The sequence below is a fragment of the Euprymna scolopes genome, chromosome 15 (genome assembly GCF_053919585.1).
Source record: "Euprymna scolopes isolate OS-2025 chromosome 15, ASM5391958v1, whole genome shotgun sequence".
Classification (NCBI taxonomy): domain Eukaryota; kingdom Metazoa; phylum Mollusca; class Cephalopoda; order Sepiida; family Sepiolidae; genus Euprymna; species Euprymna scolopes.
This window is the reverse complement of record NC_136496.1, coordinates 79,499,651-79,516,386: the sequence shown is the minus strand read 5'-3', so window position 1 is coordinate 79,516,386 and position 16,736 is coordinate 79,499,651. Positions and strand designations below refer to the sequence as shown.

General features: G+C 33.8%; 2 protein-coding genes across 7 annotated transcripts in view; one reads left to right on the top strand and one right to left on the bottom strand.

Moving 5' to 3' along the window:
* LOC145293934 (KICSTOR subunit 2-like) overlaps positions 1-16,736 on the bottom strand; it is a 229,609-nt gene that overhangs the window by 107,047 nt on the left and 105,826 nt on the right. The window contains exon 1 of one of the 6 annotated variants that reach the window (XM_080140770.1): positions 14,742-15,044. The exons of 2 other annotated variants lie outside the window; for them this stretch is intronic. The gene's annotated coding sequence lies outside the window, so the exon portion shown is untranslated. Of the gene's footprint in view, positions 1-14,741; positions 15,045-16,736 lie in introns of those variants that run through there. 3 more of the 6 variants (XM_080140763.1, XM_080140767.1, XM_080140769.1) reach the window with 3 other exon arrangements.
* Positions 12,715-16,736, top strand: part of LOC145293935 (mitochondrial inner membrane protein Mpv17-like) — a 146,083-nt gene continuing 142,061 nt past the window's right edge. The window contains exon 1 of the mRNA XM_080140776.1: positions 12,715-12,863. The gene's annotated coding sequence lies outside the window, so the exon portion shown is untranslated. The remainder of the gene's footprint in view (positions 12,864-16,736) is intronic.

Below are 16,736 nucleotides of genomic sequence, written 5' to 3'. Positions count from 1 at the left end.
TTTTATTCAACGTATATTATATTGTTATCAATTACTTTATGTTTACCCATATCAGTTGTTGGCATTTAAATTCATTAAATCCTGTAAACCAGTTACTTAAGAACATTTTAAGTGAAACTTTTTCGTATTATAAAACAATAAATGGCTGCTAATAATTAAAACATTGAATTACATTTTAAAAATAAAATTTAATTCCAAGACAAAAAATGCAATCTAAAATCAACAATGTTAATATCTAAAATTTGTGAGCGTTCTTAAAGGTCTCTATTTTACAATTGCACTATCAAGCTAGATCGGCAGACTATGTAATTTAACTCGATATAAAATCGCACAATTAAGAATAGATGCGGCTAAAAATTGATTTTTAAGGTGTTGAAGTGGGAAAAGTTTGCTTAATAGAAGTTATATAATTAAGATAGGGTGTTAACAAGCTTTGCTCGTTTGCCTGTTTCTGTTTCGGAGGCAAACGAATATGCTCTGGGTTCCATTTGGCCATCCTTTGGTGCTCAACGTGAGAACAAAAGGTACGGCCAGAGAGTGGGTAGGGTCAAAGGGAACAGACATAGCCAGAGAAGTGGAGAAGGCAAAGACATGGCCAGATAGAAAGCATTCAGAAAGCAAAAAAAAAAAAATAAATGAATTTCCTTTTTTGCTGTTTACTAGCATTTCAGCCCGGCGTTGCCCAGGTGTTTGGAGATGTACGTTGAGCAAAAAAAAAAAGTGGTCAATTTTTTTAACTTTGACCCCTATTACGATCCCTTAAAAATTATTGTTTTGGGTTCAAATCAAGTTATTAAGTTAAATCTATGTCCAAGGAACCTATATCTAAAATTTCAAGTGTTTAGACCCAAAATTGGCGGAGGAGTTTGTTAGAGTTCTCAAAGGTCAAATCACTGAACTTTGACCCCTTAACAGACAAATTTCTGGCCAAAAACAGATCACAACGATTTTCCCAAATCTCAGTATCCTGCATATCAAATTTCTAGTCTGTAGACTTAAAATTGACAGAGTTATTGCATAGGGAAATTTACACACACAGACGGACGCACAGATACACAGACACGTCCACTTTTATAGATATACTAACATTTCAGCCCGGCGTTGCCCGGGTGTTTGGATGTGTATGCTGAGCAAAAAAATAAAAATAAAAATAAAAGTGGTAGTAGGAAGGCAGGCTCGAACCCATACCGCGAAGGAGGAAAAGAACGGGAAAAAAAACCTGATGTCTTTGCGGTTACGACCACCACCAAACCTGAAGTGACTTATGTTTAAATTAAGGCTAGACAATCGAAAGGAGAGGATATCTTTCAAAAATATCGGCGAAAAAAGCGACCCCCCCCCTCGCCTGTAGAAAAGAAAATTGGTGGAGGAGTTTGGTAGAGTTCTCAAAGGTCAAATCGTTGAACTTTGACCCCTTAACAGCCAAATTTCTGGCCAAAGACCGATCACATAGATTTTCCCAACTCTCAGTACTCTGTACATCAAATTTTGAGTCTATAGACTAAAAATTGACAGAGTTATTGCGTAGGGAAATGTACACAGACACACAGACAGACACGTTCACTTTTATAGATATATAGATAGATAGATTTTCGGTGAGGTCCTTCCGTAGAAAGCCTTTATCAACACAAAAACATGCAATCTCCCACAGAAGGCAGAATAGTTGCATGTAGAAACGCAAAGTTCATCTTCAAATAGTAATGAAAAAGGATTTGTATTGTCTGCCGACTCTGTAAAGGTCATAACTACTTTGACTTCTTTTATTCATAGTTGGAACTGCTGACGTCACGGCTACCAATCTATATTTGGAATTAGCATCAACATTAAATACTGGTTCCACATTTTATTTCATTATGAGAAAAAAAAAAAAAATTATCCCCACCACACACACTTGGGGAAGGAGGCTAGAAAAAAAAAAAAATTATCCCCACCACACACACTTGGGGAAGGAGGCTAGAAAAAAAAAAAAAATTATCCCCACCACACACACTTGGGGAAGGAGGCTAGGAAAAAAAAATCCTATCGCACCAATTTTGCTTTCCTTCAATTTTTTTTTTTAAATTAGTTACACGTCTCCAAATACCACTAATTGGCCCAGAAATGGGTACTCATTTTACATTAAATTTATGTGACAGTGTCATTGGATGTAACAATAATAACGATGATGATGACAATGAAAAGAAAGAGCATTGTTAAGAAAGGTTGTTATGGCATTGATTTAACACACATTTATTTATGGATACATTGAATTGATAAAGGAGAAATCTGTCTTCTTCCATGGTAACTGGGATTGACACAAACAGCCATTAAAAAAACACCAACTGAAAAAGTTGCTGTCTTGGATTATAAAAGTATCTAAAAAAAAATGTCAGAAATGGCGCCTTTTGGCGGTTTGACAAGTTCCATCTGAATACCACCCTTGTTAAGAAAAACAACCTTGTTTCTTGGGTGATCAAGTTATTTGTGGGTCACCCGAAATATAGGTCAGATATTATGAGTTTCTTTGAATAAGGAAAAACAAGATAGTGGATACGAATTCAAGTGCCCATTAATTATCATTCAAGGATTCAGTTATTCCCAAAAGATAACCTATCTATATATCTGGTTGGGTTTCTGTCCTGAACCAATGTGACTCTCTTTCCAGATTTCCCTATCTTCCATCAGCTGCCTCAGATCTTCAGGATCACAGTTGGTGTCATGTGCAATTTACTGAATGTACGTGGATCTAAGATCTTATTCTTGTGCGCCCGTGCTGTGGAGTTCACAGCAATACATTTCTCACCATCCTTTGCTTGCTCCTCTGGCAGAGAGCGGCAAATCGTAGACATCGCTCTCTGATAGTAGTAGATATGGCAGGTCGATTGTGATAACGTTGCTGCTCCGTGGAATGATCTTGCCAAAATATATTTAACATTGTTCGTAGCATATGGGTGTACATGCTGTTTAGTTTTCTTTACAATCTTTTAGTGAATGTCCAGGTTATAGCAGTATAAACAAGGACAGACTCCAGCACTGCTCTGAAGAACTGCCTTTTCAGTTTATCAGTTAGCCTTCAAGGCCATACTGACCACAGCTTATCCATTGCAGATTATGCTTTTGAGATGCGAATTTCGATATCTCTCTTCGTGGAACCTATGTTTGCTGCCCAGGTACATAAACTCAGTGACTTGACTTCTTTCTAGAGCTTTGATCTCTCTCTCTCTCTCTCTCTCTCTGCATTAAAAGTCATAAATTTTGTCTTATCCGCATTAGCATAAAAACCAATGTCATTTGCAGACTTTTCTAGTTCACATAACAGTGATTGCACATCAGCAGTGTTATTCACGAATAGAGCAATATCGTCTGTGTAATCTGCATCAGTTATGTGTGTTGATGGAGGACGTCTGCTTCTGGATTCATTTTAGGTAAAACCCAGCGTGCTGTGTATATCAACAGAGGTGTGAAGTACACAGTCAAGATAGACAATGAAAAGAAAAGGGACTAGAGTGTTTCCTTGAAGAACCTCAGCATGGATGTCAAAGAATTCAGTGTCACCATCTGGCAATCTGGCCACTGCTCGAGTGTGTTTGTATAGCACCATGATAGCATTAATAACTTTGTTTGGAATGCCATATACCTTTAAGATGCTGGCCATTTTTCTTCTTTGTACAGAGTTGAAGGCTTGGGGAAATCTACAAAGAACATGTCTGCCTCAAGGCTTTTGGCTTTGACTCTTGATTAGTTTCCCGACATTTGATTGTTGAACAGGAACTTAATATTGAGAAAGAAGATTTTAATGGAGGAATTCTTAGCTGCACTAAAGAAGACCAAAAATTGTAAAGCTGCAGGTTTAGATGACATTCCTCCAGAAGGCTGGAAGACAGATGGCTTCAATGACATCCTTCTTGATTCATGCAATGCTATATATAATCAATATATATTCATCTGTGGAAAGAAGGATGCATACTTCCCTTCCCCAACAAAGGTGATCTCAGCATACCAAGCAACTACAGAGGAATAACATTCACTACAATTGCAACAAAAATCTATGCCATGCTTCTCAACTGTATCCAACCAAAGATCAAAAAAGTGCTCAGGAAAAAGAATGGATTTAGGAAGGGCCGCTCTACTACTGGTAAAAAAGATAACCAATTTACTTATTTTTTTTATTTATACGAAATAGCACGAAACAGCATTTGGGAAAAACACTTTGGTTATGCAAATGAGGCAAGAGGAGGAGAGATCCTCCCATGCGAGTGATGATGAAAAGTAGTGAAGGCAATAGACTCTCCTGTTGAAAGTGGCAGTCATCATCAGAGATACAGAGTTGAGGAAGAAGAAAAGGAAAATTGTTTTAGAGCTTGAGAATTTCAAAAACTACCTGAGATTAGTTTACTGAAATTTGTGAAATGAAATTCTGTGGATCGGGAGGTGGGGGTTAAGCCTACTTGATTCTCAATATAATGAAAAGTAAAAAAAAAAAAAAGCCTCAAGGACACACTCCACCTGACTGGCAAGGAACCAACATCATTCAAAGAAAAGAAAACCCCTTGGCTTAAGTCTCACTCGGTTCCAAGTCACTGAATCTACATTGTGAAGAAACAAGTCTCCAGATTTAAGTTGACCACCCCAACATTACTAATACTAGCAGCCGCCAGTTCCCTAGCATTTGTATTGGAGTCAGCAGCTTATGAATGATCAGAGTTTTGTAACTTTCATCCTGCTATTTTTATACAACAAGGACCCAAGTTTACCCAGCTGGGTAAACTTGGTTTCTTGTACCAGAAAAATATCCAGTAAATAAAACGTTTAGTAAATCGTTATTTTTTTTGCATTTTTTTTTTTTTTTTTTTGCATTTCCATACACCAAACATGGATATAAATATCACTAAAACATCTGCTAGGTCATAAGCTTCATTTCGATACCTAACTTGCCTGGGTGGGTTGCCCGTAGGTCGAGATAAACCACGTCACACACACACACACAGTAGGAAAATTTATAATAAGATAAGCTGAGTTATTGACTCATTCTTTTTTTCTTATGGTTTGAAATGAGCTTTACTTTCCAGTGATGTCGGCTTCAGAGACCGGGGCTCAACAGATTGTACACTATCAAAAACAATGTGAGGACAGTGGCAGCCTGTCTGACCGAATCCTCTCATCAATCAGGACCCTTGTTAAACAAACAGCCCAGTCCCAACGACCAAACAAGACTCAGAGTGGACAAATCTGGTAACATCACTCGCTGGACATCGACTATAAACAACTACTTATCGATTTATTTGCAGGCGATGTGGCGACGAAAATGAGACTTTGAGTCACTGATTAGGTTTGTCACAAGTCTCATGGTTCACATATTGAAATATCATCTTTTGGCCTGGAGCCTATCAATGTATACAGCAATCATATTCAGATAGAAACATAAAACGTTTTTGCCTAAGTTTTACCATTATGAGAAACACGATATAGACAACTTGCAGTAAAGTAGTCTACAGAAGTGAGGTCTTCACTTCCCATGACCGTTTTTGGATTTTCAAGTATTACCTGTAAATCTGTATTAGGGCCAATCCCTCTCTTGTAGATTTTTCTAAAAGGTGAGTTATACCTACGCAGCTATATCAAGTGACAGGAAGTGATATTAGGACGTACCTTAGGGTTTTGAGTTGCAGAAACGAATGTTAGTCATGATGCATTAAGGACTTGTCTAGGAAATCAGTTATTGATTAATTTTAATTCATATCTTAGCTAGTGTATGGAGGATTTTATTAGGTTCCCTTTTTATTTCTGTCTTTCTCACACTTCACATTTTTTTTTTTTTACTCCAGTTAATGCCCTAATCCTAACTAATCTCCAAAATTATATACTATGCACTGAATAAAGAAGGAAAGGCTAGGGCAGTAACCATAGAGATATCTAAACGCCTTTGAACGGGTGTGGTACAATGGTTTTCTCATCAAAATTAAAACATATGGTATTACTGAACGAATACTTAATATAAACAAATCCTTCTTAATTAAGAGAAAAATCCAGGTCATCCTTGATTATCATACGTCACAATAACATGATATATATGCGGATGTGCTACAGAGGTCAATCCTTGAACCTTATTTCTGATATTCATAAATGACCCCAGCGACAAAATTGGGTATATTTGCTGATGACACTATGCTCTATAACAAATTCAAGCGGAAAATGAAGGGAAACATATCTAGGGAATTGGCTAAAACCTTAGAGAAAAACTTCCAGTCTCTAGAGGAATGGGGAGGAAAATGGATGGTAACATTCAGTACTGCCAAGACTAAGCTTCTTTCCTCTAACCCTCTCAATCACTGATTTTGCCATGGTTAATGATACACTACCTGAAAGTATTTCGTTCAAACTCCTTGGTTTAGCATTCACAGGCAACATGAATTGGAACAAATATATTGAGGTCATTGTCAAGACTACTGCGAAGAAGGTGGGCTTTCTTTACCGTACTAGAAGATTACTCACACCTGAGAGTATCCTGTATCTTTACAAAGTTATCATTTGCCCATGTAAGGAGTATTGCTGATGCATCTGCCACTAGTCTCTCGTTCTTAGACAGGATTCAAAAAAAGAATCTTCAACCTAATAAGTCTCGCACTAGCAACCAAACTCCAGCCTCTGTCTCATTGCCGAAATGTTGAATCTGTGCCTGTTTTACTAGTACTTTAATGAAATGTGCTCCAACAATATCAAAGCACTTGTATCCCCTCAATGTAAATACCTCCAAATAACCTAACAAGCAGCAAATTCCACCCCCACACCATAGAAATAGAGCTTTCTATCAAATAGTTTCTTCCTTGAAATGCTAGACTTTGGAATACCCTCCCGGGTCTCTGCTCCCCTGACTGTACTGATACACAGAAGTTCAAGTGTAATAATGTGAACAGATATCTCACTGCCCAACTCCCTACATAGTATCCCTGTAAATTTGGTCCCAAATAGTAGACTCTCACGTCAAAGTGATACTGTGCTTTGTTTGGGGTGAAGTAAATGGTAAAATATATATTTAAAAGTAAATAGTAGTTTGCTTGAAGCATTGCTGGTAAAGGAATATATGGGAGTTTTAAAAGTCAAAAGAAATGCGGAAAGAACCGGAATCACAAGAGTAAAGAAAAGAAAAACAAAAAAAACAAATAGACGGGTATGTTCGAGTAGAGAAATGTCTAACTGTTTATTCATCTATCATTCCTCACCTCGTTACATAATTAATTTGCAACCAAAGTGTTGGTATGTTCGGTGTATATATACACCGGACATACCAACAACAATAAACGTTTTAAACTACTTGTCTTTTGAACTGAATAAACGTTTTAAAGTAAATAAAAACATTAAAAACTTATCCAGCTAGGTAGAAGGGTAAATAATCGGGCCTTTGATAAATTATTTGTTATATATTTGCTTTTGACCGCTTTTCATACCTCGGTCTATTGTAAAACAAACCCCATTGCCCTATTCTGAACATAAAACAACAAGCAAAAAATAAAAAAATTTAAGTACTTATGCAGAATACGGACCATGCTAAAATCAACGTTTTATCAGCATATTCCAGCAGGTTATGTAAACCATCGAAAAACTTAGCAAACGTGATATTGCTGAAAATTAAATAAATTTGTAAAAATTGTTTAAAATCAATAGATTCCAGGTGCAATTATTGAATTTTGTCATAAAAAAGGTGGGGAAGGGAAGTGATAGACAAAAATAAAGGTTATTAAATATGTGCATATACATGCAATTTAAAAAGAAAAAAAATTATTTAAATGGCAAATACGTTTAAAGGTGCACAAAGCAGGGTGCTTCTTTGAGACTAGATCTATTCATATCAATTGGGACTAGGCAGGGATCAGGGAGTTAGTAGTGAAAATATAGAAGCTTGGTTTTGGATGCATTAAAATTAACCAGCTACCTTTTAGCCCATTGGACCACATGATTAAGATTGATTGATTAAGATGATTATTGCTGACCTTTAAGGTGTTGCCATAGATAGTAGTGTCATCTGCATATATGTCTATGAATAAACTTAGAATATGGTTTGGGAGATCATTGATGAAAATAAGGAAGAGAGTTGGGTTTAGGATTGATCCAGAGGCACGCTAGTGTTGATAATTTGAGCTTCCAACTTCTGCTCATCGACTACTTTTATGAACCTATCGAAGAGAAAAGATTCGATGGTTGAGAAACCATTTTCAGATATTCCATAGCTGGAAATCTTGAAGTAAGCCTTTATGCAACACCTTATCAAATACCTTTGATATGTCAAGAGCTACTGCTCTAGAGAGGAACCCTCTCCACTGCCAACAGATTCTCTGATCCTATGTGAGATTATAGTCACCTCATCACCTGCAGATTTTGCAGGACAGAAGCCATATTGCTTGTTACTGAGCAGATTATTTTTGTTGAGGTAGTTGACAATTTCTCTATTTATCAATGATTCAAACACTTTACTCAGGATACATAGAAGATTAATTGGTTTGTACCGAGATGCAGATGACCAATTTCCAAATACTTAGAAAACTAATCAGGTTTTCCAAGGTGTGAAGCATTTCTCCTTTAGGAATGAGTTGAACAGCTTTACCAGGATGCTATCTTGTCATCACTAATGCACTGATTCCCATCCGACCCCAGTTGATATGAATGGTTCTAGTCTCAAAGAAACACCCTGCTTTGTGTACCTCCAAACAAGCTTCTGAGACTGACTTTCACTCCTCACCTGAAATGGAAGATTTATATTAAATCGAAGATTTATATTAAATGCCAAGGGCATTGGAAAAATAGTTGCATCATTCTACCACTCCAGGAGGTATCTAACTCCTGACACAATCCTCTACCTGTACAAAAGCCAAATACATCCTAAAATGCAGAACTGTTGCTACATTTGGGGAGGAGATGTTCAAAGCAATCCATCCTGCCTTAACAGAGTTCAAAATCGGCTTAAAAATCTGATAGGTGATGCCCTTTTCTCCTTCCTGAAACATCTTTCTCAGATTATTATTGTTATTCTCATGGCAGGTGCTCATCGGAGCTTCAATTTATGATTCCCTTCCCAACACCAGACTTTCACAAAAAGCACTCGCCTAGCTACAACTACAACCAACAATTTCCTCCACTCTCTATCTGTGCCAAAATCTAAATGCAAGTTCCATAAACAAAGCTTCTTTCCTAGAAATGCCCGGCTGTGGAACTCTGTTCTGTGAGCTTGCTTTCCAGCTAACAACATGATTGTCTTCAAGTCCAATGAAAACAAATTTTTGTCGAGTCGTTCCCTTAAATAGTTAGTTTCTACCCAATTTCCATTACTGTACGTACATTAACTTGTACCCTTGGGTGGGCTTTGGGTCTTGATAAATGGTGGCTTCCTCTGTCTGGTCGAAAATTAGGGGGCAAAAAAATCTAAAACAATTGTTTACTATTAGTTATTGCATTATATTATTTTGCGTAACAAAAAACAAAAAAGATATTTATTACTAAAACTTGCCATACAGTGAATGTTTTATCTTTGGTTTGAAGTTTTTCCTTTTATATTCTTAAAGTTTCTTATAATTTTTCATTGTAATATTTTTTCATTGAAATTCTGGTTAACCTTTAAGTTTCGCATGTTTTCTTTTACTTCCGGTTTCTGCTGACCATTCTACTTCACAATGCCCTGGAAGAGTTTCTTTTGATTAATACTTATCAGTTTTAAAATAAGCAAACGAACTTGCCTTATTTTTTTTTTTTTATTATTATTTAATTAATAGGGATTCATTATTGAGATGAGGATTATTTATTCATTTATTTATTTATTCATTGCGGACTATTAGCCTCATCTTTTAGTTGTTGTTTCACATTTCGGTCAACTATTTCTCTGGCCTTCGTCAGGTGGTAACGGTTCCAGGTGAGCACTGTCTGAAGATAGCGGTTCCAATCCTACTCAAAGCCGGCCAGCGGCTTAGTTGGCTAAAATGTGGTGAGACGACAACAACTATGGAAGGCAGTAATTGCTGAAGATGCAGTTAGGAAATTTGGAGTTCCTATCCCATCGCGATTACCACCTGACGAAGGCCAGAGGAATAATTAGCTGAAAGTTTTTTGGTTTTTTTTTCATAATAGAATATTTTAAAACGGGTAAACATTAATCAGAAGGGACTTCTACATAGCATTCATCGCGAAGCAGAACGGTCAGCACAGCAGAAACCGGAAGTCAAAAAATAAAAACAGAACTTGATACAATGACTGATTTTCTATGTTTTTTTCCTTATTTTTTAGCTGTTTCATAATGTTTTAAACATTGGCCAATGTTTCCCCTCCCCACAAAGTCTTCGTTCAACACCTTCCAGTAGTTTACATAACCTGTTGGAATATTCCAACAATAACGTGGTCCGCATTTTGCATAAATATCAAAAATTGTTTGCGTTAAATAATTGGCACTTCTGCATGTCAGTGACCTGAGGCGAATGTGTGTATTTTAGTATCAAGAACTGCCGACAGATGTCACTTGTCAGCCAAAGAACAGGGGTCGACAACTCTTCCTTTTCTAAAAGTGCGTGCATATTAAAATTATATTTTGCTACTTTTATACAATCTTTCTGTACAAAAAAATTATTCTTAAACCTCTATGTGTCATATTTTTAAAATTATATTTTGTTACATTTTTATACAACCTTACCATAAAAAAACAAATAATTCTAAAAACAATCTAGAAATGTTTAATGTTTTTAAAATTATATTTTGCTACATTTTTATACAACCTTACCATAAAAAAAACAAATAATTCTAAAAACAATCTAGAAATGTTTCATGTTTTTAAAATTATATTTTGTTACATTTTTATACAACCTTACCATAAAAAAAACAAATAATTCTAAAAACAATCTAGAAATGTTTCATGTTTTTAAAATTATATTTTGTTACATTTTTATACAAACTTACTATAAAAAAAAATAATTCTAAAAATAAACTATAAATGTTTCATATTTTTAAAATCATATTTTGCTACATTTTTATACAACCTTACTATAATAAAAAAACAAATTCTAAAAACAATCTATAAATGTTTCATGTTTTTATCACATTTATTTTCAATTATGAATCACTTATTGAAAAGAAATTATATTAATACATTAAAATTATATTTTGATACATTTTTTATACAATAAATGTTTTGATTTTCATATTTTTGTGTTATTTACTTTGTTATATATTTTTGCGTTATCGTAAACACTTGTTTATATTTGAGGTTCTGGTTCAGAGAACACTTGTCGATAACTCGTCTCTTTTGCTAACATGTCACTGATCTGCAGAAGTGCCAATAAGTTTTCTAGCGTTCAGCTTTTACGTCCAAGCTAGACACTAACTCGGGATTCTCACTAGCTTCCTAATATTAATTCTATTCATTATAAGTAACTCATTTGCGATAATTAGAAAATTGGGCGGAATTGTAGGAGAGTGCCCACTGCCCCAGTGTCAGAAATTTCGTGAAAATAGTGAATAATTCCACCCCATCTTTCCAAGCTTATAACTCCTCGAAAAATGTAATTCAAGCCCTAATCTTTTTTTTCAATTAAAGGAGCAAGGACCAAGGTTTTATTTAAAAAAAAAAAAAAAAAAAAAAACAATGTGTTTTTTTTTAAAAAAAAGGTTTTAAACTTCGGACTTTACAGGTAAATTTCTAAAAAAGCGATTTTTTTTTTTTGTTTTAAATTTGAATATATTATTTATTGACCTTTTCTCTTCAATTTGTGATATATAAAACTATTCAAGATAAATTAATTATTTACTTTTTAATAGACATTTCAAAATGAGAGGCGTGAATTATTCGACCCCCTGTCTTTTCAAGCTTATAACTCCTCGAAAAATGTAATTCAAGCCCTAATTATTTTTTCAATTAAAGGAGCAAGGACCAAGGTTTCATTAAAAAAAAAAAAAGACAAAAAAAAGACAGAAAAAAAAAACAATGTGTTCTTATAAAATAAGGTTTTAAACTTCGGACTTTACAGGTAAATTTCTAAAAAAGCGATTTTTTTTTTGTTTTAAATTTGAATATATTATTTATTGACCCTTTCTCTTCAATTTGTGCGACATAAATTAATTATTTACTTTTTAATAGACATTTCAAAATGGGTGACACTGGGGGGGGGCGTGAATTTTAAAAAAAACGTTTGTCTAAAATATTATATTCGGTTTATTGGAAAGAACATAAAATTTCACATTGACCCTGAAAATATCGTAAAAATAGAATCAATAGAAAAATTTTGATAGATTTTTAAAGTTTAAAAATTTAAAAATATTGAGTTTAAAAATTTAAAAATATTGAGTTCGGAAAATTCATTACTGTTTAAAAAAAAAATAAAAATATTTCTATTACTTTTAAAACAACTGTAATAGTTTATTTTGGAAGTATAATCCATAAAGAAAATAAATAACCCACTTTTAACACAGAAATTACGAGATTTTTATATTGTATTCGCAGTTTCGTGTTAGGGGTGTCAAAAATTCCTACAAAAATTCTGATACTCCCCCACCCCACTGCCCACCCTCTATAAGTTTGTGTTTATTTATTTGTTTATTTATTAACTATTTTCCGACGATTATCCTAGATAAAGGACTTAAGGATCATATTCGCAGAAAATTTTTTTGAAAAACGAAATTAATGACTTAAAAAGGGTGTTCACTTTCTCGTTATAACGTTCTACTTCATTGCTACCTGACTTACGATCCATTTCTTTACCAACGTGTCACGTGATTATAACCCCTTAAAAGTCATTAAATAATTTCTTTTTTTCAAATTTTCTTAGCTAATATGACACTTAAGTTCGTAATCTATGATAATCACTAGAGGTGTGAAAAACAAGCATTTTTAGGGGATGGACACTCTCGTACAGGTACGCCAAATAATCTTTTACTCGAAGAATTTTCGCAATTTTTGATATATTATTTTCAACATGACAATTAAATACGTAATATTGTCTTTGTTTAAAATGACATATAAAGAAATCAATCTGTAGCCTTTACAAGTACCCATTTTTTTTAAATATGTAAATAATTCAGTTATGTTGGTCTGGCTGGGCAAGGAGCCCGACCAGAAAGCTACATAGAAATCAGGAGGACGCACGTATGGAAGCGGTTACGCCCTCTGTATTTTTATTTATTTATTTTATTTTTTCACCGGATTTTTACCAAATGGACACTAGTCTAGTCTCCCAGATTATAAAAAAAAAAAAAACTCTTTTTTTTAAAGTTAATATTTAAATATTTGCAGGGTGTGCTCAGTTTCTAATGTAACGTTTTAGTAAATCGATCACTAATTTTAGAACCACACGACGTTTTTAGGTTTCATTTCACGAATTTTGACCTAAAAACGTCGAGTGGTCGATTTACAAGAACATTGCATTAGAAACTGAGCACACCTTGCAAATATTTAAATGTTAACCTTTTTGGTACTCATGCTGTGCATGAGTCATGCAGTGCATGCACTTATTGATCCGTGCTGAAATGATAACGTTATTATTTAAAAAGCCATTCTTAACATGGGAAGGGTGTTTTAAAAAAACATATCAGAAAACTTTAATTAAACTTGGAAATACGATTTAAAAAATAGCGCGGATCAGTAATTGCATTATGTTATCAAAGGCGAGATAAGTTACTTTTCTACCTAACTGGATATATTGTTCGTATTTTTATTCAATGTAACATGTTTATTCAGTTCGAAAAGCATACAGTGTTTATCGATGTATTGGAAAATTCAAAATGGCGCCCGACACTCTTTAACACGGTAAGTTCAGGAAAGGATGTTATAAATAATAAACTAGACAAAATACTGTTAGAAATTCGCTCATTATATGTTACCGTGACATAAGTTGACATATATTCGGTGTTTTTTTAAATAGTATTTTATCTAGTTTATTATTTATAACACCTTTTCCCAAACTTACCGTGTTAAAGAGAGTGTCGGGCGCCATTTTGAATTTTCCAATTCATCGGTAAACACTGCATGTTTTTCGAGCTGAATAAACATGTTACATTGAATAAAAACAAAAAAAATGTATCCAGTTTGGTAGAAAAGTAACTTATCTTGCCTTTGATAATATTTATTTGTTATATATTTGTTTTTTGACAACTTTTTCGAATCTATGTGTACAGTAATACAAACCCAACTATTAGAATACTAATAGAAAGCTTTCTGACATTTAGGGACAACAACAGTGAAGGGAAGGGGTGAGATCTAATGAGATCTAATTGCGGGTTTGTCGGGGATATGTACGTCGAGGGGGTACAAGTGAAACATTGAAACAAGTTCATCGGAATACATTCCATTAAAATATTTGTAAAACAGGATGCATGCAATTGCGGCGATGAGACAAGAGCTGGAGCTTAGTTGACTTAATTTTATTTTATTTTTTTTATAATCTGGTAGACTAGTGTCTATTCGATAATATTCCGTTCAAAAAAAAATAGACGAAAATAAAAGTACAGAGTGGGTACTGCTTCCATACGTGTGCCGAAATCAGTTATTTTGTTCGTTTGTTTTTCCCATTTTAGAAAACCTGAAATCGCTTTTCGGCTGTCGTAAACATGTTACGGGATTTTGCCGAGAAGACATGGAGACTAATCTATGTAAGCACGATAAATAGTTCATCGTAAATATTCAGTTGTAAAATAGAACACTACTGAAACAAGTAAATAAATAAAAAAAAGTTTTTTTTAAATTTTCTCAATTTTTGTCGTCCACAAGGTGGGGGGGGGGGCAAAAATGATCTTACTTTTTTTATGTTTCAATTATTCATCGATTTCATTTTTGGTCGATTGTTGATTATTCAAGGATAATTTAATCCACGTTTGGTATGTAACCCTTTTTTAAATAGTGATAAATAAAATATACTGTAAACAGTTTAAAAGTAAACAATGTTTTTTGTCTTGTTTTTTTTTTTTTTTTTTTTTTTTTTTTTTTTTTTTTCAAAGAAATATTGATAATTACATCTAGTTCTTTTTCCCGTCTTCATAATAAACAAACACCATGACGGAAGAGAGGGAAAATCGTGTTCGTTTTTATCGTCAGAACCGTTATTCTGTTATTCCCTTGAGCCTGCCTCTCTCTCTCTCTCTCTCTCTCTCTCTCTCTCTCTCTCTCTCTCATTTTCCCCCTCCCAGTATTCATTTTTTTTGTTTGTTTTTATCCCTCCGGGATCGTTCCTAGGGAATTGAGCAGCAAGATATCCGTTCACATTACATTTAAACTTTTGTAGGTTAGTACAGTTACGGAAACAGGAGGGGGGGGGTCCAAAGTATTGCATTTTTGTGTAAATAAAAGATATTTTAAAAATTGGGTTTAAATAGAACCCCCCCCCACACACACACATTAAAAAGGCATTCATGCATGCACTTATTGATCCGTGCTAAAATAATAACGTTATTAATTAAAAAGCCATTCTTAACATGGGGAGGGTGTTTTGTACCTATTCTGTATTTTAACCTTACAAGTGAATAAAAATAAAAAAAAAAACATATCATAAAACTTTGATTAAACTTGAAAATAGGATTTAAAAAATAGCGCGGATCAGTAAGTGCATTTTGCACCAAAAAGGATAAATATGATAAAAGATGCTGGCTGAGAGAGAAATCTTTTTAAGTTTTGAACAGAGACGAGGTGGACCAACCACACCCACCCCTCGCCTTCTTTTTGAGTTGGCCTTGTGACTAAATTTTTTGTTCATTTTCCCCATTTGTATTTTTTTTCTTGTGAATAAAAAATTTAATATCTCTAAGTTTTCACCGGTGAAGGGTGTGATTTTGCTATTAGTCGGGTTAGTCAAGACGCCGATTGGGCGTGGGCGCATACTTGTAAAACAGGCACATGCGAAACCGCAGCTGAGCTGCTGCACTAGCAGGAGCGCAGTGTCAGAATTTTTTGAGAATTTTTAACACCCCTAACACAAAACTGCGAACAAAAAATTAAAAAAAAAACAAAAAAAAAACTCGTAATTTTTCTTTTAAAAGTAGGTTGTTTATTTTCTTTATGGAATATACTTTCAAAGTGAACTATTAAAGTCGTTTAAAAAATAATAGAAATATTTCATTTTTTAAAAAACAGTGTTTACAAAAAGCCTGCGCGCGTTCATGCAGCCATTTTGTTTACGTAATGAAACCAATTGAATTTTACGAGTTAATTTTTTTCAATTTTTAAAATTTAAAAATCTATCAAAATTTTTCTAATGGTTCAATTTTTACGATATTTTCAGGTTTATGTGAAATTTTATGCTCTTTCCAATAAACTGAATATAATATTCTAGACAAGCGTTTTTTTTTAAATGTACCCTCCCCTTTTGAAATGCCTCTTCAAATGAAAATAATTAATTTTTTCACCTCAAATTTATATATCACAAATCGAAGATAAAAGATCAATAAATGAAATAAGCTAATTTAAAAAAAAAACACAAAAACAGTTATTTGCAAATTTACCTGTAAAGTCCCAAGTTTAAAACCTTTTCTTTTTTTTTAAAACCACGTTGAATTTTTTTTTTAAGTGAAACCTTATAATCTTGTTATATTGCCCAGAAGATTTCGTAGAATTACGATAATATTTTCTATTTCATTCAATGTTTTTTTGTTGTTTTTTTTAGATATTTAAAAAAGAATTCACTCCAGAAAGAAGCAATAAAATATATTCAATCCAAAACTCATGTATTTCTTTGAGAGAAGAAAAAAAAATTAAAAATTTGTCGATTGTTTTTTTTTTTTAAGGCAAAAACTGATAAGTA